We start from the raw sequence: 25,755 nt of genomic DNA, 5'->3' as shown, positions 1-25,755 counted from the left end.
GGGTCCCTCCCAAGTTGGGGAAAGTTTCCCTACTTTCGTCGGCTGGGAGACGGCTGACTTTCTCAGGACCAGATCCCCTGTCCTGAATTCTCTGGGGCGAATTTTGGAGTCGTGATAATTCGACACCTTCTGCTTATAAGCGGCGACCCGGATTCGAGATTCCTCCCGGATTTCTTCTAGTAAGTCGAGATTGGCGCGGAGTCCGTCGCTGTTCAGTTGCTCATGGAAACTGATGACTCTGGGAGATGGGGTGCCTATATCAACAGGTATCACGGCTTCGGTTCCAAAAGAGAGGTTGAATGGTGATTCACCAGTCGTCGTGCGAGGAGTGGTGCGGTAAGCCCACAGAACATGGTAGAGCTCATCTGCCCATCGGCCAGCTTTTTCATCCAGCCTCTTCTTTATCCCTTGAAGCAAGATCCTATTAGTTACTTCCGTTTGCCCATTGGTCTGGGGGTGAGCAACCGAAGTGAATCTCTGTTCAATCTTTAGGTCAGAGCAGAACTTCCGAAAGTTCCGGCAGTCGAACTGTTTGCCGTTATCTGTGATTAAGGCACGGGGAATCCCAAATCTGCAGACCACTGCCTTCCAGAAGAAATTCTGTATATTCTGCTCAGTGATCTGGGCTAGAGGTTCTGCCTCCACCCACTTGGTGAAGTAGTCGATTGCCACTACTACGAATATGCGCTTTCCGGAGGCCGGTGGAAAAGGACCCAGAATGTCCATCCCCCATACTGCAAAAGGGAGTGGACTGATAATTGGGGCCATCGCCACGGCAGGCTGGTGGATGGTGGGGGAGAATTTCTGGCACCTCTCGCACTTTTTAACCAGATTCAGCGCGTCTTGTCGTATGGTGGGCCAATACAATCCTCTGAGGAATACCTTGATCGCCAGGGCTTTGCCCCCCAGATGTTCTCCACAGATTCCTTCATGAGTCTCTTTTAATGCGTATGCGGCGTCGCTTGGTCCCAGACACTTTAGGTACGGGAGAGTGTAGGACCTTTTATACAAAATGTCACTGCTGAGGGAGAATCGGGCAGCTCTCTGTATCACCTTACGGGCTTCCTTCTTATCTTCGGGAAGCTTTTCGTCCCGTAAGTAGTGAATGATCTCGTCCATCCAGCACGGCTCGTTCTCCACCTGCATTATTTCTGCGGCTTCTCTTTCGATGCTAGATCTTTGTAGGAATTCCATACATATTCTTCCAAGAGTGGTGTACCCAGAGGCAGCCAGCTTCGACAGTACATCTGCTTTGGCATTTTCTGTTCGTGGTACTCTGATGACCTCGAAACTGGCAAACCGGCTGGAGAGTTGATGAACCTTGGCAAGATACTTAACCATACGCTCATCTCGTGCTTCGTAGACCCCTTGGATCTGATTTGCTACCAGCTGTGAGTCGCAGTATGCTTTTAATTTCCGGGCGCCGGTCTGAATTGCTAGGTTCATTCCGGCAAGGAGGGCTTCATATTCTGCCTCATTGTTGGACGCACGGAATCCGAATCTCAGAGCATAATCCGCAGTGAACCCCTCAGGCCCAGTGAGGATGAGGCCTGCTCCACAGCCGTTTTTATTTGAAGAACCGTCGACATATACTTCCCAAGTTGGTGTGCCGGTCATGGAGTCCTGCTCTGCCGGCGGTTGCAAGATTTCTGTCTGAGTTTCTGCTATGCATTCGTCAGGAACCGCTTTCTCTGCAACTGGGAGTAGTACCGTTTCAGGGTCGGCGACTTGCTGGGGGATGGTGCACTCTGCTACGAAATCTGCCAGTACTTGGGCCTTGATGGCTGGCCTTGGAGCGTACTGGATGTCGAACTCGCTCAGCTCTACGGCCCATTTCACAAGTCGTCCGGAGATATCTGGTCGATGGAGTACTTGCCGAAGCGGCTGGTCAGTCAAGACCTTTACAGTGTGAGCTTGGAAGTATGGCCTTAGTTTTCTGGCAGCCATTACCAGCGCGTAAGCCGATTTCTCGACCCGCTGGTACCTTGTTTCTGCGTCGTGAAGAACCTTGCTGACATAATAGATTGGTTTTTGCTGGCGGTGCTCTTCGCGGACGAGGACAGCTGCCAGTGCCGTGGAGCTAACGGAGAGATATAGAAATAACTCCTCACCTGGCTCCGGCTTTGTTAATAATGGCGGGGAGGACAGATACCTTTTCAGCTCGTCGAAGGCAATCTGGCATTCTTCCGTCCAGGGCGCAGTTTTGAGGCTCTTAACCGCACTGAAAAAAGGCAGGCATCTCTCCGCCGATTTGGAGATGAAGCGACCCAACGCCGCTATCATTCCCGTGAGCCGCTGAACTTCTCTGATGGTTTTTGGGGCGATAAGCTCCATCACGGCTCTGATCTTTTCTGGGTTTGCTTCTATCCCTCGCTGACTCACCATGAATCCCAAGAACTTCCCCGAGCTGACACCAAAAGTGCACTTGGTGGGGTTGAGTTTCATGTTGTGCTTCTTGAGGACCTGAAATGTTTCTCTGAGATCAGACACGTGGTCCTGTGCGCTTCGACTTTTGACCAGCATATCATCCACATACACTTCCATATTTCGGCCGATCTGGTTCTGAAAAAGTCTGTTCACCAGCCTTTGGTAAGTAGCTCCGGCGTTTTTGAGGCCGAAGGGCATGACTCGGTAGCAATAAGTCCCTTGATCTGTGACGAATGAGGTCTTTGGTATATCCGATTCGTACATCCTGATCTGGTTATATCCGGAGAAGGCGTCCATGAAGCTCAACAGTTCATGACCCGCTGTGGCGTCGATGAGCTGATCGATCTTCGGGAGCGGATAACTGTCCTTGGGACAAGCCTTATTCAGATCAGTAAAGTCGACGCAAGTTCTCCACTTTCCATTAGTCTTCTTGACTAGGACTACGTTTGCTAGCCAGTCCGGATATCGAATCTCGCGAATGAAGTCAGCCTTCAGAAGCCTCTCCACTTCTTCTTTTATTGCCTGTCGCCTTTCAAAAGCAAAGTGTCTCCTTTTCTGTTTCACCGGTCTGCAGGTTGAATCGACACTAAGCCTATGAGTGCTGATCTCTGGATCGATGCCGGGCATATCGGCAGGAACCCATGCAAAGACATCTGCATTGCCCTGGAGAAACTCGGTGAGTTGATGTTGAATGCTACTACTAAGGGAGGAACCGATCAGAGCAACTTTCTCACCGTCCTCCGGGCACAGTGGGATGGAGAGTAGGTCCTCAGCGGGTTGAGTACCCCTGAGTTCGTCCCTTACATCAAGCAGTTCGATTGGCAGTGATTCCACTGCGTTTTTTCCTTTCAGTGCCATTGCATAGCACTCCCTTGATTGAGGCTGATCTCCGCGAACTTCCCCCACGCCATTAGGGGTTATGAATTTCATTTTTTGGTGGTAGGCTGAGGCGACTGCTCGGATCAGATTCTGGCCAGGCCGTCCCAAGATAGCATTATAGACCGAGGTGGCCTTCACTACCAGGAAGTTAACCATGGCGAACGCTTGACATGGTGAATCTCCGACAAGAACAGGGAGCTCGATCTGTCCTACCACTTTTACGACCTCTCCGGAGAAGCCGAACAAATCTGAGTTCGCCGGCCTTAGACGGTCGTCGCCTATCATCATTTTCTCGAAGGCATGGTAGTATAGAATATCCGCTGAGCTCCCGTTGTCCACAAGAATTTTCTTTACCTCCCAGTTAGCAACGAGCATGGTTAACACCAATGCATCGTCGTGGGGCAAAATAAGGCTGTCCAGATCTGCGTCCGAGAAGGAGATCTCATTCTCCGTTCTTGACTTTTTGCTGGTTGTGTGAACGGCGTTAACTTGCCGTGCATATGCTTTTCGAGCAGCAGAGGAGGTGCCCCCAGCGGCTGGTCCGCCCATGATTGTATTGATAACCCCCCTTGGTTGAGATCGGGGTGCCTCAGGCTGCGCGTCGGTGACCTGAGAAGTCTTATCCTGAGGAGGGGGCTGCTGTGATCTTCGAGGGCTACGGCCCTGGGGACTCTTTCCTTTGCGCTCTTGGGTGCGGCCGTCATTCTGGATGTATTTTTTCAAATAACCCCGGCTGATCAGCTGCTCAATTTCTCCCTTGAGCTGCCAGCAATCCTCTGTGTCATGGCCGTGGTCCTTGTGAAACCGACAGTACTTTGAAGGATCTCTTCTGTTTCCCTTGGAGATCATTCTAGGCGGCCACTTCACAAACTCCTCCTCACTGATCGCCGCCAGTATGTGCTTTCTAGAGGTATTGAGAGGTGTGAAGTTCTCTTCTCTTCTCTGAGGGGGTGGAGACTTCTCTTTCCTGGGAGGTTTATCCTCCCTACGCTGTTTAGGCAGATTCTTCTCTTCAGAGGTTATCCTCCGGTTTGAATTAAGAGCTGTCAGTGTTTCTTCCACTGTTATGTACTCTTCTGCCCCGGCCATGAGATCCGCCAGTGAGTGCGGATTTTGCCGAGCCACCGCTCGACGAAAATCATCAGATCTTGCACCGGTGAGGAGTGCGTTCATAGCCGCTGAGGGATCTAAATTGGGCACCTGTAGTGCCTCCCTGTTGAAGCGGCGGACGAACACCTTCAGGGGTTCATTATCATCCTGTCGCAAGGCCATCAGGGATGCAGTCGTTTTCTTCGGCCTACGGCTACTCATGAAATGGCGGACCAGATCCTCTCCAAAATCATCGAAATTGTTGATGGAGTTTGGTTTGATCCTGGAGTACCAGTCTCTTGCCGCGCCAGTGAGCGTCGTTGGGAAGGCTCTGCAGATGAAGCCGTCGGAGGCGCCGTGGAGGAGCATCATTGTTCTAAATGTCTCCAAATGATCCACGGGATCGGTAGTGCCGTCGTACTGAGGGACGGCAGGCATTTTAAATCCTCTGGGTGCTGGAGCACTCAGGACATCACTAGTGAACGGCGTTCTGCTTGAGAACGCTCTGGAGGCGGGCCGGCTCTGATCCTTCGCCAATTCCTCTATTCGGTGGTTCATCTCCTCCATTCTCTGTAGCAGCGGATCCGTTCTGCGGTCTGGGGACCTGATTCTTCCCACAAATGGGCTTGCCGCAGAACCGGACTGACTTTCCGGACTCCTACGACGAGGCCGAGATTTTGCCGGTGGCAAACGATCTTCGTGAGGCCGGCGCCTCTGCGTGGAGCGAGACCGCGATCTTTCGCGGTGATGAGGTTCTGTCTGGGCGTGCCTCACTATGGGGCGATAAACTTGTCTAGCGGAGTGATGAGTTCTGCCCTCCCCATGACGTGATGACTCTCCCCTGTGGACTCCTTGGGCAGATCGCGGGGCCTCTGGAGGAGGTGGAGGGGGTGCTTGAAGTAGTTGTTGGTACTGACCAACAAGGGCCGTCATCTGCTGGAAGAGGGCTTGGACTTGCTCCGAGGTGGGCACGGGATTGTGATGCTCCGAGCGAGAAAGGCTTTGGTCGGCAGATGCTGCCACTACCATCGAGGCGATTCGACCGCTCCGGGTCCTGCGAGGTAGCGCGGCTTGGTCGTTCTGCGCAGAAGCTAACCGTGCACTCTTGCGCCCTGCCATTTTTGTAAGTGAGATATGTAAGAACAGCTTTTAGTTCTTGGTCCCACGGATGGCGCCAATCTGTTAGACCTAAAATCGGTAACAGGTACAGCAGTGGCGTAAGAACTGAGAGCGAGTGACGAGGGAGGTTGAGTATGAGTCCTGTGGTGAGTGCTTAGTCCTGCACAAGGCAAACGAGGTCAGAAGACCAGACCGGATTTTACTCCGGACAGGTCCTTCGACACTCAAGTCAGTATGAGCAAGAGTGAAGGGAAATGTCAGAGTTTTTAGGGAGAAGAGGGTTTTTAGCATTACCCGTTTGTCTGAGCCCTGTTTCCCTATTTATAGGGAAAAACGGGTGAGGTGTCTTGGACAGGTGGCGGCCTGTGAGAGGCTGGATCTCACCTACTCTGGGACAGGTGGCAGCCTGTGAGAGGCTGGATCTCACCTACTCTGGGACAGGTGGCAGCCTGTGAGAGGCTGGATCTCACCTACTCTGGGACAGGTGGCAGCCTGTGAGAGGCTGGATCTCACCTACTCTGGGACAGGTGGCAGCCTGTGAGAGGCTGGATCTCACCTACTCTGGGACAGGTGGCAGCCTGTGAGAGGCTGGTGTTTTCACACCCCATCAGAGGGTATCTTATCTAAGGCTCATTGTCCCTTCATATAAGGAGGTTTTACAAACTATACTAAAAACTGTGACAAAAAAAAAAAGACAATATGTAGCTATCGTGTTTGGGATAATTTGGATTTTGAAGATCCGTGTTGGGATTGGTCTCTATATACAAAGGAGTGGTTTCTACTATGGCTGCTGGATTGAGGCTCGGGATATTCAGTCAATCCTATTTTTATTCTTTTCCTTGACACACCCCTACAATCGCAATTGTGGGGAGGCTATTGGGCACTTGTCTCACAAAAAATAAGTGACGCTTGTACTGAGCAATTTTGTGAGAGCGTCACCTATCTGATCAGTGCTAGGAATGAACTGCACTTAAAGTTGGGGTTTGGAGATTTTGTCACAAAAATGGGGGAAGTAATCAAGATGGGACCATCCTAGAGAGAGGCAAGAGAAAAAACAATATGGATCATAGCGGGTCTGAAAACTAGAATGAATGTCTCACTGTAATCTAAGCCTTCTTTCTAAGTGAACCCTTTGGCAATACAATGTACTTTTATGAGACCGGCCCGACTACTCAGACTCTGGCTGAAATCAATCTAGTTTGATGGCTTTTGAATTTTTAGTGCATTTTACCCTCTAATTAAAAAATCGGAAGGTAAATTATACTAATCTCCCTCACAGATTTGGATCTGGTGAGAGTGACCAGAGTTGCTACCTAGGAGAAGGCCTATGACTTTAATTGACTCTGTTTCCAAGGCGATCATCGTCACCAAAGTGCTAATCCACGGCTTGGTTATGAGAATGGAAGGTATTAGGCACCATTCTCACCCTGGAATCCCTGTCTCTCGATCTGATCTTGCCATATTATTAAGATTTGTCCACTGGAATTTTAGAATTAAGCTTCTAAAATTGGGAATTTCAGATTTACGTTTTTAGCAGAATTTACGATTGTGAATTATTAGACAGACCGTAAATAATAATCTTACGATTTATCCAATATCTTACTATCGTAAGATCTAGGACTTCCCTCCAGATTTGAATTCAATTTTTTTGGGAAGCTCCGATCTTAGGATCGTAGGTCTCAGTGTAAATTGTAATCTGAGACCTAAAAATCACAAAATCTAAGACTTTAGGAAATTTTGATGATCTTCGGGTTTTGGGGATCTTTGATAATTTCCAGTGTTAAAGGAGTTTTAAGAACATTGATTTTACTCAAAAAACTCATTTCTAAGTAGATTTCATTGGATTCTCTTTCCATTTAGAGATTTATTATTGGGTATATTTGGGAGTTCCTTCCCCAATGTGATGAGATCTCATCAATGAAAACAGAAAATAGGCAAATCAAAGAGAATTCAAAAATTAAATCTAAATTATACTAAATTCGGGGAAGGCCTTGGGACTTAGGATTCTTGGAACCCTAATTTCCATGGCTTTCCTTCTACCTCTGCCTTCTGTCAATGCAAAATGAAAAGAAACTGAAATGCCGAGAGAAAAAAATGAAGGAATTGGTGTGATCAGGACCGAAGATTGGCGATCTGACGTGATCTGACGGTTACGAGCATAACGTAGGTTTTACATAAACCAAGAGTCACTCCAGAAGGTTGCCCAAACAGTTGAAATGCGATCCGATGTAACGATTAGATAAGCCCCCCGTAGTGATCAGATGCCATGGAATGATGCTTTTCAAATAGAAGAGACACCAAATGGTCTATAAAAAAAACAGAAACACACCATTTGCAACAGATTACGGATTTACAGAGTAGTTACTCAACTTTGAGAATTCCAAACATTTCCTACTTTAATCCAAAGTTTCCCAAAGTCTTTTTTTACTTCTTTTTCATCAAAAACTCTCTAGTTACTGTTATTCTGCAGAAATAGTAAGTAATGCTATCTCAAGGGTTTGAAAAACTCCAAAGGCGTTTCGGGTTTTGACTCCACTTGTGCATAGTGTCATCAAACATTAGTAGAGCATCTTTATAAGGCTTCATTATATCTTAGAGGCGACTTCGCTGACCCCCTCTATACAACTGGTGGGGGTGAATATTGTCTTAAGGAAAGCGACAAGTATCGTGCCTTGAAGCAAATTGATTTCAGATTTCCCACCACCAACAAGATTTTACACCAACACATATGAGGGCAAGTTGGCCTTAGTACAAAGTAACCCAAATGCAAGATACCCATATGTGTCCAGACCCAATTTCTTAACACCAATCAAGCACATATTGAAGGATTGACACTATCATGACAAAGAACTTTTGAGTGGGGACTTTGTGTACACCAATCAAGCAAGTTGACGGACTTAGAATAGTTTGATGCCAAACAACTTGAGTGGAGCAGTGGAGCCGGGTTCTGAATATTCATTGAAGAGTCTCTTCTATGGACCCCTCTGCATAGTTCATTGAGGGAACATGACAATCTAGAGGGTGAGTGGTGTTTGGCACCTTCCTTGTGGAAAATGACTAGAGGAGGCAGCATATGACATATTCTCTATCAAAGTCCTTGTGCTTGAAATGGCTGGGTGACAAACATGAGTGGGAACTAGATTCATGTCGAATAAAGGAGTTACCAGAGTCCTTGGAAATGCACTCTCGTGATAGGCAAAAAAAAGTACCATAAAACCCTTATTTCAAATCAACCCTGACAATATAAGGCACTCTTATTTACCACACTTCAGTAATTCAACTACAGCCGGAAAACTTGGTGAATAAAACTCTACTTGCCTAAACAGTCAATTTACGAACTAAGTGAACATTTTGCGCTATCAGTGAAGACGTAAAGGTAACAACATTGAGTTCATAGGTTGGATCTCATTTTGCCGTACAGACTAAGGAAATAATATGTAGAACTAGGCCTTAAGTAGCAATATGATCCAGCCCTGGCCAGGTGCCCCTCTCTCTCTCTCTCTCTCTCTCTCTCTCTCTCTCTCTCTCTCTCTCTCTCTCTCTCTCACACACACACACACACACACACACACACACACACACATAATATGTATCCATGTGGGGACCCAATGTTGTTCCTCAACTCAACTCAACTAAGCCTTTGTCCCAAACTAGTTGGGATCAGCTAAATGAATCCTTTTGAAAATTTTCAAGAAAAAGGTGCCCGCTTCAAGATGACTAAGTCTACTCCTGATATTATTTGGGTTCGTCTACTTGGATCATTTTCTTCCATTCTATCCTATCCAATGTCATGTTCTCTGTTATGTTCCTAGCCGTCAAGTCTTTCCCCATTGTTTCTACCCAAGTTGTTTTCGGTCTGTCCCTACCTCTTTTTACTCCATCAATTTGGCACAAGTCACTTCTTCTCACTGGCGCATCCAAGGGCCTACGTTGGATAAGCCCAAACCATCTTAGGCGGTGCTCTCTCATCTTCTCCTCACTTGGTACCACCCCCACCTTTTTACGGATATCTTCATTTTTAATTCGATCTAGTCTTGTGTGGCCGCACATCCATCTAAGCATTCGCATCTTCGCTACACTCATCTTATGCACATACTGCCTCTTGGTGGCCCATTATTCTGAGCCGTACAACATGGCTGGCCTCACAGCTGTCTTATAAAACTTTCCCTTCAACTTGGTAGGGATTTTACGATCGCACCGAACTCCTGAGGCAAGCTTCCACTTCAGCCAACCTGCTCTTATTCTATGAAATTTTATGTAATCTGTGACACTTACCAGTTACTCCAGAAGCTTAAGCTGTTGGAGAAGGGCAGTATTTAAACTTTTATACTTTAGCACTCCCCCTCACGTGTGGCCCACTTGGCAAACACGTGGCACATGTGGTCCTACCTTGGGCCAACCATTACATGTGGATTTTTTTTTCTAACATCGGGGAGGTTTGAACTCGAGACCTTTGGCTCTGATACCATGTTAACTTACCATGTTGACATCGGAGAGGTTTGAACTCGACACTAATAATTTTGAACAACTCTGTTCAGATGTTTAGTATTGGCATGAGTTTTCGTAAGTTTAAGACTGATAGAAGAAAACAACGAACTTGTTTTGGCAGATCATATCGTATATATTATGTGAAACAACCAATTACTCCAAAAGCTTAAGCTGTTATAGTTGGTTGGTATTATTTAATCATTTATACTTCAACACTCCTCCTCACCTATGTTTCTTCTTTCTTGGGTTGGCCATACATGTGGCACATGTGGCCCCTCTTTATGGTGGGCAGTACAAGTGGATTTTTAAAATCACGGAGTTGTACCATGTGAAACAACCAATTGCTCCAAAAGCTTAAGCGGTTAGAATTAATGTTGTTTAATCATTTATACGTTAGAGTTGGTGTTATTTAATAAAATTATACTTCAACAGCATATTGCTGTCATGCATTGATTAATTAGCCAACCGTACATGTGTGGCCGTGCTCGTCCCTAATCTAGCTCTAGGTTTAATTAAATACACAGAGAAATTATCTGGCGCCCCCGGATTATATCAGTTGGACTGTTTAAAGGGGAGAGATCCCAACCAGAGCATGTTTTGTTCTATCCTTAGCTTACTAAACAAGAAATAAAAAAGGAAAAACATAGATTTCAAAAGTCTCTTGAATGGGGGAGTCTAATTAAGTGCTTGAGTATACTCGGCGTCATCACGACTCAGGTGAGTTACACCGTCAAAGGACCAAACGGGCCTAGATTAAGCACTCACCAAACTCAATCAAATACGTCCAAACTCAATCGATTTATGAAACAAATCAGTAGTGGTCCCCGTTAAACCCCAGCTTACCCATCCAAAAAAAAAAAAAAAACTTAATCGAATACGTCGAAAGACTACCAGACTGGACACCTAGATTTGAAAACTCGAGTAAACTCATTTGAGTTTTGAGTTGACTCAGACCAGCGAACTCATTGAATCTGAATCGGACCTTCTAACACATGGATTATGTTTTCTATGGGCAATTATGTATGGCTGTATTGAGTACTTACTAACTGTAGAAGAATCAAGGGCATTCTTTGATGAAACTAGTCTATATATGTACAACTTAAGAAAGAGAATATCATAGAGAGAGAGAGAGAGAGAGAGAGAGAGAGAGAGAGAGATCACAGGGACTAGAGGAAAAATCCAAAGGGATCGCATTGATCCTCATACTTGATATGAAGTAGGATCATGCAATCCTTTTGAAATCCTCCTCCAGTCGCTTCTCTAACTTGCTATCCATTGGCGTACGCTCTTATCCTGCACCTCCCTGAGATCAGATCATGCATTCTTTTCATGGGTCACTGACGTGGAAGAAGACCATGCATTGAAAAACCCTAACAGACCGAACACCCACTTGGTCAGTCTCTCTCTCTCTCTCGAAAATATATAGATATATTTTCTTCCCCTTGATTTGCCTTTGATTCTATCTAATGATCTTTTTATCTCCCTTTTCCCATCTGTGTATTAAGAACAATCGTTTTATAGTTCACCCAACTTACATGATTATCCATTTTAGCTTTTATTCTGATCTTATGCTTAATTCAACCCAAAATTGAAAACTTCACAAGCACATCATAGACTCCATCTCTGTCTCGTTTCCTCTGGGTAGGAGAGAGAGAGAGAGAGAGAGAGAGAGAGAGAGAGAGAGATTAATTATCATAGGTTAATATTAATTTATCACCCAAAATGCACTTAAAGAAAATATATAATATACCCCATATTTAGATCATTACACCACCTAAGAATCTCTTTGATTTCTCATAAACTTTCAATTAAACATCATAACCCCCTCAAATTAAGCCACCGACACCAATTACATTCATTGCATCTGAAACTCAGTTGACTCAGCTCGTGACTCGGTTGACTCGCACTAAACGGCACTCAGAGACCCAAATAACATGCATAAGGCTCATCTGAGTCAGAATCGGGTCAAGCAGTCGGTGCATTGAGCCAAGAGTCCAATTCATGAAATTATTATAATTATGACTTTAATCAGAATCCAAAGCATAAGAGAGATTTTTTAAGGAACCTTTTCAACTTTCTAGTCCAACTGTGCCAAAGGCTAGTGGCTCCACAAAAAAGTTCCAATGGCTGGGAATCAGACACATGGGGCATAATGACTTTCTAATCCTCAAAATCTTGCACTAAGTTTTTGAATTAAAGAGACTTTTTTTTTAATCTTTGCATCACATGGTGCAGCAACCCTTTTACCAAAATTTTTCTTTATTTATTGTTCACCTTATTTGTTTTGAGAGTACTATACCCTACTCTTTGTATAGAAAACCTTTTCCTTAACAGTTTTGAATTAGAGACCATACCCAATCAGTGAAGAGCACTGACAGATATAGCTGTAGAGTCTTGGGTTCTGCCTGAAGAGGGATGCCTTAACTTCGACGACTCTAGCTTGGGCAATCCTGGGCGGCATGAGTAAGGGCATTCTCTGGACCCATTGGGATTGCAGACTCTATTGAGGTGGAGATAAGAGCCGTGCATCAAGGAATTAGGTTGACTGAATGTGATAAAATGGTTGAAGGGGTCTCTTCGGAGAATTATTCACTGGATTCTGGTCATTGTTACATCGACTACAATGGAGAAGCCGTTCCCATGATGGCGATATGCCGGACGCCTTGGATTGGTTCCTGTTTTGGGCGGTGGAACGGGGCGAGAAATGATAAATCTCAAGAATATATAAGAGCAAGCATACGTTGTCACTTGCTTCTGCGAAGGTGCCTCTATCAATGCAAGTACGATCTAGTGCGGTAGCGCTATTATGGAGTTTTGAAGCAACACCCTATTAGTAAAGTCAAGCCGTTGCGCGATGAGATATTGGGTAGAGTAGAGGGGTGCTCCACTTCTTTCTATCACGTAATAAGATCGGCGAACAATGAAGAGGATAGGCTAGCGAGGGATAGAGCATCTAGGCTGGCTTTGAAAATGTTTGAATTCCTTCCCCCATGATTTGGGCTTTGTTGTTCTTTTTGGTCTTTTCTTCACTCTATTGGGTTGTAGATTGATCATCTTAATCGCCGGGCTGATCCTCCAATTCTTTTTTTTTATTTAATCCAATTATTTAGCATAATAAAAAAGAGAAGAAGGCTCAACAAAAAAGAAATTAAAATGAAGATAACAACTATTTTTTATGACACAGGGTATCCCCACCCCAATTTTTACGGTGCACTATTCCCTACAGACGCGCGCAATAAACCACGCACATCAGGTAAGCCGGGGGATTTGAACTCGCGTCAATGGGGAGCATACCCATGACTTTAAGCCAAAGAGCCACATCCGTATGGGATAAAGATATAATACAAGAAAGTTCACCTTCAGTGGCGTTCTTTTACCGACGTTCCAAAAAATGTCCCTAAATGATATAATTACCGGCGTTTATTTGGTTAACGCCGGTGCATGTAAATTTCATGCGGTCCCGTTGCTAGGAATAATCACCGGCGTTCACTAAACGTCCCTAAATGTTGCTAATCAGTGGCGTTTGCTATCAAAACGTCGCAAAACATGCGTTTATCTCATGGCTTGGACCAAATTTTGTCTTTGTTTTCAACGGCGTTTAACAAAACGTTGGTAATTCTAGGAATAATCACTTTCTGGCTTTATTTTCAGCTACGTTCAATGAAACATCGGTAATTCTAATTACACCGGCGGGTTTTATTGACCCTCGGTGAAGGTCTTAGTAAAAACCCAAAATTAAAAGAGATGGACCACGCACGGATATCCTTTTTCTCCCTCCCGCGCACTGTTTTCACCCTCCTCTATGTGGACTATCTCTTCGGTAACCCTCTCTCTCTGGCGAGTATCTCTCCGGCATCTTCCTCAAAAGGTAGGTATTTGTGATTTTATTTCTAGGGTTTTGATTTGCTTTTAAGGGTTTTGATCTTCATTTTCAATTGTCTTTTTTCTAGGGTTTTGGTTTCTTCAAGAGAAGGGGTTTTGAATCTGGTTTTCTCACAAAAGAAGGTGAAGGAGAAAGGGTATGAATCTCATTTATTCACATTGCCCTAGGGTTTTGAATCTCGTTTTCTTTTTTTTTCCCTTGGAAAATAAGGGTTTTGAATCTTATTTTCTCATATTTATCTTAAATCTTAGGTTTTTTATTTCAGTTTCAATTGTTTTTTCTAGGGTTTTTCTATGGGCGATAAATTGCCGCTTACTATTCTTGACTGGAGGAAGATACCTAAGAAAAACAAAGATCATCTTTGTTATGGTATACTGAAATGAGAGACATATTTGTCTTTGTTTCTTCATCATCAAATTGCCAATTATAACATACTCCGGTCTTTTTTTTTTTACATGTAATGTAGGAAAAATGGGCTTTTGGTGATAGCCACAAGGGTTGGGTTGTTGCAAACAATTTCAAGGAAGTGGAGGGAATGGAGGTGTACCCTGGATACAGTCTATTTTGACGAGGATCTTCCGCCGCCATTAGATAGAATTATTGAGTCGCAGTACCGAGTCCTGTGTGCCCACTGGAGTACACAGGCATCAAAGGTAAGATTCAATGCTAAATAAATTTTGGGTTCCTCTACTTATAAAAGAATGAAATTGAATATTTTTTGGATGTCATGATTTAGGACCTTTGCGCTCAAAACAAAGCGAATCGCGCCTTACAAATGATAAAACACACCGGTGGGACAAAAAGTAACGCAGTATATAGGGAAGATGAGGTAATTTCAATAATGACTTTAATTGATTACTTCTCTACTCTTTGATATTGACAAACAATGATATTTCTTACATTGTTTCATATGGCAAAAACCGTTCGAATTAAATAACATCTGATTTTATTTCTGTTTATTTTACTTGGTTGGGGTGGTGATGGTCGTGGTGGTGGGGGTTTACTAGTATGTTGTGTTGTGGGTGGGGGTTTAGTAGTATGTTGGCGTGGGGGTGGGTACTTGTAGTTGTACTAATATGAATGAAACATCTTGTTACTCAACCTCCGATTCTCCAAATATATGTAAGTTTATAACCCTTTGTTTGTACATAGTTTATTTAGTTATTCCTCCTTGATTTACACTTTATTTGTTTATTCTCCTTAATTTATAGGTTAGCAGTGGCTCTTGTTCCTCATTGTATTCTAGACGCAGCTTCAGTGGTAGTGGATACGTGGGCAGTGGGGGCTCTGGATCATATTATTGAGGTGCCTATTCTCTACTCTTCTGTTTATATCCTTGTTGCATGTCAAAAAGAGTAACCTACTATGTAGTATTTGTGGAAAGAGTAACATGGTTTTCTAATCTGCAAAAAGAGTAATGACATTTGGCCATTTTTTGCAAATGGGGTAAACTTAACGGTCTATTGACGGAAATCAAACGTAAGATGATTTTAAATTTCAAAATGACAAAATTACCCTTTATGCAAAGAATATTAGGGGTTGCATTGTGATATTCCCACAACCCCCTAGATTTTTAGAGCTTTTATATGGTGTAAGCTTGCATAGTTCAGTTTTTCCAAAAAAAGTATTGTACAACACACCATATGTTGACCCAAACTGTCCATTTGATGTCCCACAATGTAAATAGGTTTTGCCAGCAAAAATCATTTCCATAAGATGATCCTAGCCTTCCGATCTACAGGGGAACTGCATGTTATGGAAATCTCTATAGATCTGAAGGCTAGGATCATCCTATGGAAATAAATTTTTTTGGGCACAACTTTCTATTGCAGTTTTGCTTAGCTAATTTGAGGTCTATTATATGTTTCATATACATGGGAGTATTTTATTGACTATATATTGTATATTTTATTCTCTTTGTACAATACCCGTTTACCAGATTCTTTTTTCAAAAGTTTTCCCATCTATCTTGTTGTTGGGGATTCTGCATCATGAGTAAATTAATGTAGTCCACTGAAAAGTAATTAGAGCTCTAGGCTAAGGTAGTCCACTGAAAAGTAATAAGAGCTCTAATGTAGTCCACTGAAAAGTAATAAGAGCGGGTATGTGAGACTTCTACTTGATTTTTAGATCTGTGATTCATTTATCACTATCTCCATAATATCAAGCGTACATAAATGGAAGATAAACCAACTCAATATCTACCCTTTGCTACACTAAATGAGTTATGCTAATGCTATTGTCAAAAGGCTCAGCTTGTCCTTAGCGTCGGTGTATTTACCAACGCTTAGAAAATGTCATTGAAAGATGTATTCACCAATGGTCCTTAGTGTCGGTGTATTTAGATACACCAACGGTTTACTAAACGTCGCTGAATATTGTATTTTTAGGCACGGTAGCATTAGTGACGATCACCAAAAGCGTCGGTAATGTTCATTGGCATATGCACCGACCGACGGTCATGACTGTCGGTTATATAACAACTTGCAATCGTGAAAAAAAGAAGTTCATGGATTATTTGTTTCCCTAGGCCATGTTTGGTAACCATGAAATTTATTTTCATGGAACTAAGTGGTGAGAGAGTGGGAGAGGGAGAAAATTGAGAGGCAGGAGTGAAGAGACGGCCCAAAGTGGTTGAAAAATAGAACAAATAAAATAAAATAAAAACTCTATTCTGAGTAGACTTTTTCTTTTCTCAGAGCTTCAGCCACTTCTCACCCTCTTCTTACTCACGCCTCTCGATTCTTTTCCTCCCCTACCATCCTTGCCTCTCTTGCACCACCACTAGATAAACTAATATTCCGTGGAAAAAGTTTTCATGGCTGCCAAACAAGGCCTACTAACCAAGTGTAGCGCTAGTTAGGGGTTTTAAAATATCACTTCCCTTAAAATTTGAGAAGACTTCATAAAATTAAATAAATAAAAATTAGACAAAAATCTAAGAAGAGCTACTTCCACCTCGGCGACTAAGTGCATCGCCTGTAAATCGGCCGTTCATTTTCTTGTGAATGGCTGAGATTAATCTTACTAAAACACATGTTTTTTAATCAAAGCTCTGCACAAAAAACTGAAAGGCTGATTTATGGGTGATGCAATGCGACACAGAGGTGAAGCAGCCTCATCTAAGAAATGTACGAAATTAATACTAAATATGAATTGTCTATACTTTATAATAATATAGTTCTGATGAGAAATATGGTAACTTGAAGAGCACTCTTAGCAGGAAATTAAACAGTACCCGTCTAAGGGTGTCAATGGTGTGAACTTTCTATGGTTAATCTTGAAGAAGAAAACACTATTGGAATATAAGAAAGAAACAAAACTTTGGAGTTTAATTACGACGAGCTTTATCAACATAAGCCGTTTCTGCTGATAGTACGTACATAGTCTCCATCCCCTTTCCCACACATAATTGGATTACCAGAAACATCCACTTTCTCGAACACCTATACATCATCTGGTCCAAATAGAACATATATGCTCGCTGATGTGATCTGCGCTACCGATATTAGATTCTTTGCCATACCCGGTACGTGATACACATCTTTGAGGATGTTATTTTCCTCACCACACCGTGAGGTAACCGTCACATCACCCACATCCTTCACAGCATGGATAGAATTATCCGCCGTGACAACCGCATGATTTCCATCATATTTTTGCAACCGCATAAACTTATTTCGATTTCCGGTCATGTTGTGCGAACATCCAGAATTAATCAACCAATCGTTCTCGTAGTCAATAGTCTTCTTTTCAGAAGAACTTATTGCACACACTTGAGTTTCCACAACAGGAGATTCTGCAACATTTAGTGCAAAAGAAACCTCACGCTCAAAGTCATATTCTGTATCAGTCTCTTCCACTGCCACATCACTTGCAAAAGAAGCTTGCATGTCCCATTCACCATCGTCATCCTTCTCCTTGTCTTTAGATTCGACGATAAAATTCTCATCATCAGTCTCAATCCTAGCCCGACAATTTCTTCTAATATGTCCAAGCTTGCCACATCAATAACAATATAAGTACATTTTTCTCGTGATTTTTCATTGTTATTAGCCCGATCATCTCTCTTATAGCCATCCTTTGACTTCTTATTTTCTGCCACTTACGCTCGCTATCCACTGCAAGCGCCTCCTCACTTTCTTTCACAGACAATCTGGCCATTTGCCTTGCCAACATCTCTTGATTAATCAAGAGATTCTCCAACTTTAGGAGAGACGGTTGAGTTGGCCAACCACGTATAGCGGTGATAAATTCGCTAAACTCGGGCTTCAAGTTGCGGATAATCATTATTCTCATCCGGCTTTCACTAATCTTAGACTCATCGTTTAATTGAGATATCTCATTTCACAAGTTTTTAGCTTTCATAAAATAATCAGAAACTGATAAATTACCTTGTATTAATTAATCAATCCCGTTCTCCATGAAAGGAAAACGTGCATCGTTCGCCATGAAAAGAGAGACGAGAGTGCCTCCCAGGCTTGTTTCGGAGTTTTCGCATCTCTAATATGCTCGATCAACTCCTTCTGTATTGACGCCTTCAATATGTACCACGCTTTTCCATCACGGATCTTCCACTTCCGCAGCGTATCTGCTCCCTTTTCTGGTGCCTCGGTGTCGTTGTCATTCACTATCTCCCATAGATCCTGGCGTTGAATATATGAATCCAAACACGACTTCCTTCCAATAGATGTAATTGGTATTGTTGAGCTTTTCAATTCATGCCAACATACCAAACACTTTGGTTAATCTTGAAGAAGAAAACACTATTGGAATATAAGAAAGAAACAAAACTAATGTGAATAGCACTCTTATGGACTTATCTTCTAGAAGTCCAGATAAAAACAAATAAAAAAGGACTCTTAAGGAGTCGGTGGTGATAGTTCACAATTCTCCCCTTCAACACTGACTCACCAAAATTAACTACGATTTAAATCCGTCGGCCCGCCCCTCCGACGCTGTGCACGAATCAGTGATGACTCTAGCACTCCCCCTCAGCTTTAACTCTCCACAAGCCACGCTAAGTTCCCTCTTCTGTGAAAATTTTCACCATCTATCAATTCGCTACTCCTTGACACCTTTTGTATCTTCAAAAAATGCTGAATCTCCACATTACAAAAACAAGCCAAATTTGCGTACTTCGGATTCACCTTTGGAATGCGCGTCAATCTGCGTGGTTTAGATGCACTAAACTCACGCTCTTCAAAATTTTCAAGTTACGATGGTCGCAACTCTCCTGGTAAAGCTGGAACATCTTTCTCACGCGACGAACTTTTTCTAGTCTTCCATGGACTAGAGCTCTTGCTCGTCAAACTACCATTATGTGGGGTTGCCGTCAAACTTTGACGTGGCGCCTCCTATTCCAACTCTAACACATCTCCATCCATCTGTGAGAGATCAACCGTGCTTTTCACCCTTTGGATCGAATCCGGATTCGCTACACCTTGATTTTCCTGTGGTAGCACAATCGAATCCAATCTCTCTTTTAAATTACCAATCAAATCAGTTGAATCCGGCATAGCGGTGTTTTCCACAGACCACCATGACGACGCCTCATCGAACACCACATCTCTTCACACATAGACCCTTTTTGTACCTGGATCCAAGCATCTCCACAGTTTCCTTTGCTCATCATAACTAATGAACATGGCTCGAACTGCTGCCTTCTCCATTTTTGTCCTCATTTGCTTTGGTACAAGCACGTAGCAAACACAACCAAACACTTTAAAGTGTCTAACTGATGGCCTCCTTCCAGCAAGCTTTTGATAAGGCGACTCATAACCAAGTCGTTGTTGCGGAAGACGATTAGTTATGTATACAGTTGCGCGTATACACTCTGCCCAGTATTGAGGACGAACATTCCTCCCATGTAACATACTCCGGCATGTCTCAACTAAATGCGTGTTCTTTCTTTCTGCAACTCTGTTCTGCTGTGGAATTTCAGGACAGGTGAATTGCCTTTTGATTTTATGACCCCTCAAATAGGTGGAAAGAAACTGAGAAGTGTATTCTCCACCATTATCACTTCTCAAACAACCAATCTTGAATCCCGTTTTTCTACACGTGCACAAAAATCTTTGATCTTTTCAAAGACTTCAAATTTCTCCTGTAGAAAATACACCCAAACATATCTCGAAAAATCATCAACAAATATAAGAAAATAACGGTTTCCATTTACAGACTTCTGCTTAATTGAACCGCACACATCAGAGTAAACCAACTCCAATGGTTGTTTTGAGTGAAACTCTGATCGAGAAAAAGGTTGACGGTGTGCTTTTCCAAACTGACATCCAACACAAATCGTATCTACGTGGTTCTCAAGAAGTGGTAAACCTCTAACAATGTTTCGTTTCGCCATAATTTTTAACTTATCATATGTGACATGAGCAAGGCGCGAATGCCACAACTCTGGAGTTTAATTACGGCGAGCTTTATCAACATAAGCCGTTTCTGCTGATAGTACGTACATCGTCTCCATCCGTTTCCCACGCATGATTGGATTACCAGAAACATCCACTTCCTCGAACACCTTTACATCATCTGGTCCAAATAGCACATATCTGCCCACTGATGTGATCTGCGCTACCGATACTAGATTCTTTGCCATACCCGGTACGTGATCCACATCTTTGAGGATGCTATTTTTCTCACCACACCGTGAGGTAACCGTCACATCACCCACATCCTTCAGAGCATGGATAGAATTATCCGTCGTGACAACCGCATGATTTCCATCATATTTTTGCAACCGCATAAACTTATTTCGATTTCCGGTCATGTTGTGCGAACATCCAGAATCAATCAACCAATCGTTCTCGTAGTCAATAGTCTTCTTTTCAGAAGAACTTATTGCACACACTTGAGTTTCCACAACAGGAGATTCTGCAACATTTAGTGCAAAAGAAACTTCCCGCTCAAAGTCATATTCTGTAGCAGTCTCTTCCACTGCCACATCACATGCAAAAGAAGCTTGCATGTCCCATTCACCATCGTCATCCTTCTCCTTGTCTTTAGATTCGGCGATAAAATTCCCATCATCAGTCTCAATCCTAGCCCGACAATTTCTTCTAATATGACCAAGCTTGCCACATCGATAATAATAGAAGTCACATTTTTCTTGTGATTTTTTAATGTTATTAGCCCGATCATCTCTCTTATAGCCATCCTTTGGCTTCTTATTTTCTGCCACTTACGCTTGCTATTCACTGGAAGCGCTTCCTCACTTCTTTCACAGACAATCCGGCCATTTGACTTGCCAACATCTCTTGATTAATCAAGAGATTCTCCAACTCTATGAGAAATGGTTGAGTTGGCCAACCACGTATAGCGGTGACAAATCCGCTAAACTCGGGCTTCAAGTCGCAGATAATCATTATTCTCATCCGGCTTTCACTAATCTTAGACTCCTCGTCTAATTGAGATATCTCATTACACAAGTTTTTAGCTTTCATAAAATAATCAGAAACTGATAAATTACCTTGTATTAATGAACCAATCTCGTTCTCCAAGAACTGCAACCATGCATCGTTCGGCCATGAAAAGAGAGACGAGAGTGCCTCCCAGGCATGTTTCGGAGTTTTCGCATCTCTAATATGCTCGATCAACTCCTTCTGTATTGACGCCTTCAATATGTACCACGCTTTTCCATCACGGATCTTCCACTTCCGCAGCGTATCTGCTCCCTCTTCTAGTGCCTCGGTGTCATTGTCATTCACTATCTCCCATAGATCCTGGCCTTAAATATAAGAATCCAAACATGACTTCCAATAGATGTAATTGGTATTGTTGAGCCTTTCAATTCACGCCAACATACCAAACAATTTGGTTAATCTTGAAGAAGAAAACACTATTGGAATATAAGAAAGAAACAAAACTAATGTGAATAACACTCTTTGCTGTTTGGAAACGTAAATACGCACCGCACCGTTTATTCACACGATCCGAGTATTTAAGTACATGAAGATAGTTGAATCTCCCTTGGTTAAGACAACCAAGTTAGAAATAAAATCTAACTCTTATGGCCTTATCTTCTAGAAGTCCAGATAAAAACAAACTCTTCTTAACTTGCCTAATATAGCTACTGATAAACTAACCTTTAAAAAAAACAAATAAAAAAGGACTCTTAAGGAGTCGGTGGTGATAGTTCACACATGGACCGATCGATGGATCCAAAGGATCTGAATGTTAATGGATAGGATTTTGTTATGTTCACCTGAGTTGTTATAGGAGTCTCTTGGTTGTTGGTGATTTTCTTTATAAATTTTATTACAGAACGTTTGGAAGAAATAACAGAGAACTTTATTTCATCTTATATTCGGAGGTTGGGTTCCCCTCGAAGTGAACCACACTATCAATCTTTTCTTTTCTTTTTTTAGGCTCGGCATCAGTGGTATCAAAGCCGGTTCCGTCACCGTGTCCGACCGAGCAGAGAAGGATGACCGCTTTCCGGAGATGATGGCTCGTCAGGAAGAGATTCTCCATAAGCTCGCGGCGTTGGATGTTAAATACAAGCAACTGTCTCGGTCAATCCAGAAGGAGAAGGGAGAACAATCCGAGATTCGTTCCGATTTTCATCAAGCTCGCAGAGATGGTGGAGATCCGTCTCATGTGGGATTCGTTGGGTCCATCCAATCGAGAACGATCAAGCTAAACTTTCGAACCTTCGATGGAGAGGATCCGTCTGGCTGGATCTATATTCGTTACCTACCACAAAAGACCCCAAAGTAAATGGCTAACCGTTGATTCCTTCTAAGTACAAGGCGAAGCATTGCAGTGGTATCGTTGCTTGAGAAGACATCCATTTACAAGTCATGTTTACTCAAGCATTGAGTGCCCGATTTGGCCCAACCGAGTACGAGGATCCTGTTGGGGCATTGGCCAAGCTTTGTCATACCTCTTCCCTAAGAGAATATCAAATTCAATTTGAAAAGCTCCCGAACCGTACGGAAGGACTTATGGAAGCTTTCCTTACTAGTTGTTTCATATGCGGCCTATGTGAGGAGATTCACTTGGATGTCCAAATGTTCAAGCCCACAATGTTGGTAGCAACAATCGGCTTGGCCCGGTTGCAAGATGAAAAAGTAGCTGCACGCCGTCCGCAGAATTGGGTAGAGCCCATTAAACCTATGCCCATGTAAGGCGCTTTAGAGACAAGGACCATTTTGCCTCCTATTAAAAGGATGACACCTGCAAAGGAGAAGTAAAGCCGTGATCGAGGACTTTGCTACAATTGCGATGAGAAGTACCTCCCAGGGCATCGTTGCAAAGTACAAAAATTATTCCTTATCGAATGTGGAGAAGAAGATGAATTAGATGGCGAGCTTGGAGGTGACGAGTTGAACCCGATTGAAGAAGGGGGTGACCCAATGCCAGATATTTCTATACATGCCATCTCTGGAGCAGAAGCACGCCAAACCATGTGTGTCAAAGGCGTTATTGATAAGAACCAAATCACTATACTAATAGAAGTAGTGCCCATAATTTGTTAGACCCATGGGTGCTCGTGAAGACTGGACTGAAGCTACAAGGGAATGTGGAGGTTATGGTGGCCAATGGAGAATGGCTGATGAGCAATGGGAAGTGTCCCAACCTGATTCTTTGGGTCCAAGGTTTTAAGGCTTGTACTAACTTCTTCATCCTTCCCTTAGGGGATTGTGATGTGGTTCTCGGAGTGTATTGGTTGAGAAGTCTTAGACCGTTTGCATGGGACTTCTCCAAATTATCTATGGAGTTTTCTCATAACGGAAAGAGATACACAATACAAAGTAAGAAGGTTACTAATATGAAAGGGATTGGAGAAGAGGAAGTAGGTCGTAACATGAGAAAAAGCAAGCAAGGATTTCTCCTTCAACTGATCGGATTAGAGATGACCCACGAAGAACCTGTGATGTAGCCAGGGCTGAAGAGTTTGCTTGATCGATTCAAGGACGTCTTTTCAGAACCCCAGGGGTTACCATCAGTTCGGACACAGGATCACCGAATCCCACTTCACAAAGACAGCAAGCCCACGTTTCTTCGGCCTTATCGGTACCCACATTATCAAAAGAATGAGATCGAGAAGATAGTCTGAACCATGCTTCATGACGGTATCATTCAAACAAGCCAAAGCTCCTGCTCATCAACTGTCCTACTTGTCAAGAAATGTGATGGAAGTTGGCGTTTCTATGTCGACTATGGATCTCTCAATCAAGACACCATTAAAGATAAGTACCCTATCCCTGTTATTGATGAACTCATTAATGAATTACATGGGCCGATTGGTTCTCTAAGTTAGATTTATAATATAGTTATCATCAGATTCGGATGAATCCCTCATATATTCACAAAACAACTTTTCGAACCCATGAGGGTCATTATGAGTTTTTGGTAATGCCCTTTGGGCTTACTAATGCACCCTCCACTTTTAATGCCTCATGAATGATATATTTCGACCTTACAATCTTAGATGCTTCATACTTGTCTTCTTTGATGATATACTGGTCTATAGTAAGACGCGTGAGGAGCATTTGGAACACCTGAAAATAGCCCTTGACACTCTACGAGATCATCATCTTTTTGCCAAGCAGTCAAAATGCAAGTTTGGACAGACAAGTATTGACTATCTTAGTTTCCTAGGTCTCAATGGATATTATCAAAATTTTATCAAGGATTCCGGTGAGACCGCAACCCCCCCCCCCCCCTTATAGCCCTTTTGCGTAGGAATGCATTTGTTTGGAGTGATGCAGCTGACCTTGCCTTCAAATGATCAAGCAAGTCATGATTTCTCCTCCCGTTCTCGCTTTCTCTATATTTCAATAAAGAGTTCGTGGTGGAATGTGATGCTTCTGGAAATGGGCTTGGATGTGTGCTCATGCAAGAGGAGAAGCCCATAGCCTTTATAAGCCAGGCTCTTAAAGGGAAAAGCCGCTTATTATCGACATACGAAAAGGAATTATTGGCCCGGTGGTTTGTGTTCAAAAGTGGCGTCCCTACGTCAGAGGACGATGCTTCATCATCCGTACTGATCAGCGTAGTTTGAAATTCATTTTGGAGCAGCGGATCACCACCCCGTCACAAGAAAAATTGCTTGTTAAGGTGCTTGGCTATAACCACAAGGTCGTGCACAAGAGGGACCGCGAAAATATGGTTAAAGATTCCTTATCCCGGCGTGAAGAAGAGGCCCAATCTCATGCCATGTCAGTCGCTATTCCGATCGGCTATTCCGATTTGGTTGGACCAAGTCTGATCGGAATATAAAACAGATGGATATCTTCAGGAAAAACTAAAGCAATGGCAGCAAGGAGAGTTAGATTCAAATCGCTATCAACTGCTTCATTGAGTGCTTTATTATAAAAATCAGCTACTTATTAGACCATCTTCTGCTCTTATAGATGCTATTCTCAAGGAGTTTCACACGACTCCTACAGGAGGTCATTCAGGCTTCTACCCCATCCTACAAGGGAACAGATCCGCATTCTACTGGCCGAAATGCATTCTCAGGTTCGTCGATACATACGGGAGTGCAATGTTTGCCAAATGACCAAGAACGTGAATACGACCCCGGTCGGTTTGCTACAACCATTTCCCAATCCTAACCGCATTTGATACATACGGGAGTGCAATGTTTGCCAAATGCCCAAGAATGTGAATACGACCCCGGTCGGTTTGCTACGACCATTTCCCAATCCTAACCGCATTTGGATCTATATTTCTATGGATTTTCGTGGAGGGCTTTCCTACATCGCAAGGTAAAAATGCTATCTTTCTGGTGGTTGATTGACTGTCCAAACATTGTCGCATCCTTACACCACAACAACAGTCGCTCAAGACTTCATCGAGCATGTTTTCACGTTACATGGAATGCCACGAACCATTTTGAGTGGTCGTGAAGC

General features: G+C 43.2%; 1 long non-coding RNA gene across 2 annotated transcripts; it reads left to right on the top strand.

The window, feature by feature from the left end:
• The first annotated feature begins 11,110 nt into the window (after positions 1-11,110).
• LOC143878452 (uncharacterized) lies at positions 11,111-24,134 on the top strand. Of its 2 annotated transcripts, XR_013250970.1 has the most exons (8): positions 11,111-11,395; positions 13,654-13,870; positions 13,953-14,021; positions 14,170-14,254; positions 14,352-14,538; positions 14,622-14,714; positions 15,097-15,190; positions 22,261-24,134. It is a non-coding gene; the product is annotated as an uncharacterized LOC143878452 (long non-coding RNA). The 2 variants fall into 2 exon arrangements; XR_013250969.1 differs by lacking the exon at positions 22,261-24,134 and having other exon boundaries at positions 15,097-15,318.
• The last annotated feature ends 1,621 nt before the right edge of the window (positions 24,135-25,755 follow it).

The sequence above is a fragment of the Tasmannia lanceolata genome, unplaced genomic scaffold (assembly GCF_043159265.1).
Source record: "Tasmannia lanceolata isolate RefF3 unplaced genomic scaffold, GAP_Taslan_0.1 ptg000006l, whole genome shotgun sequence".
Lineage (NCBI taxonomy): Eukaryota > Viridiplantae > Streptophyta > Magnoliopsida > Canellales > Winteraceae > Tasmannia > Tasmannia lanceolata.
The sequence above is the reverse complement of the archived record's forward strand: the minus strand, read 5'-3'. Positions and strand labels throughout refer to the sequence as shown.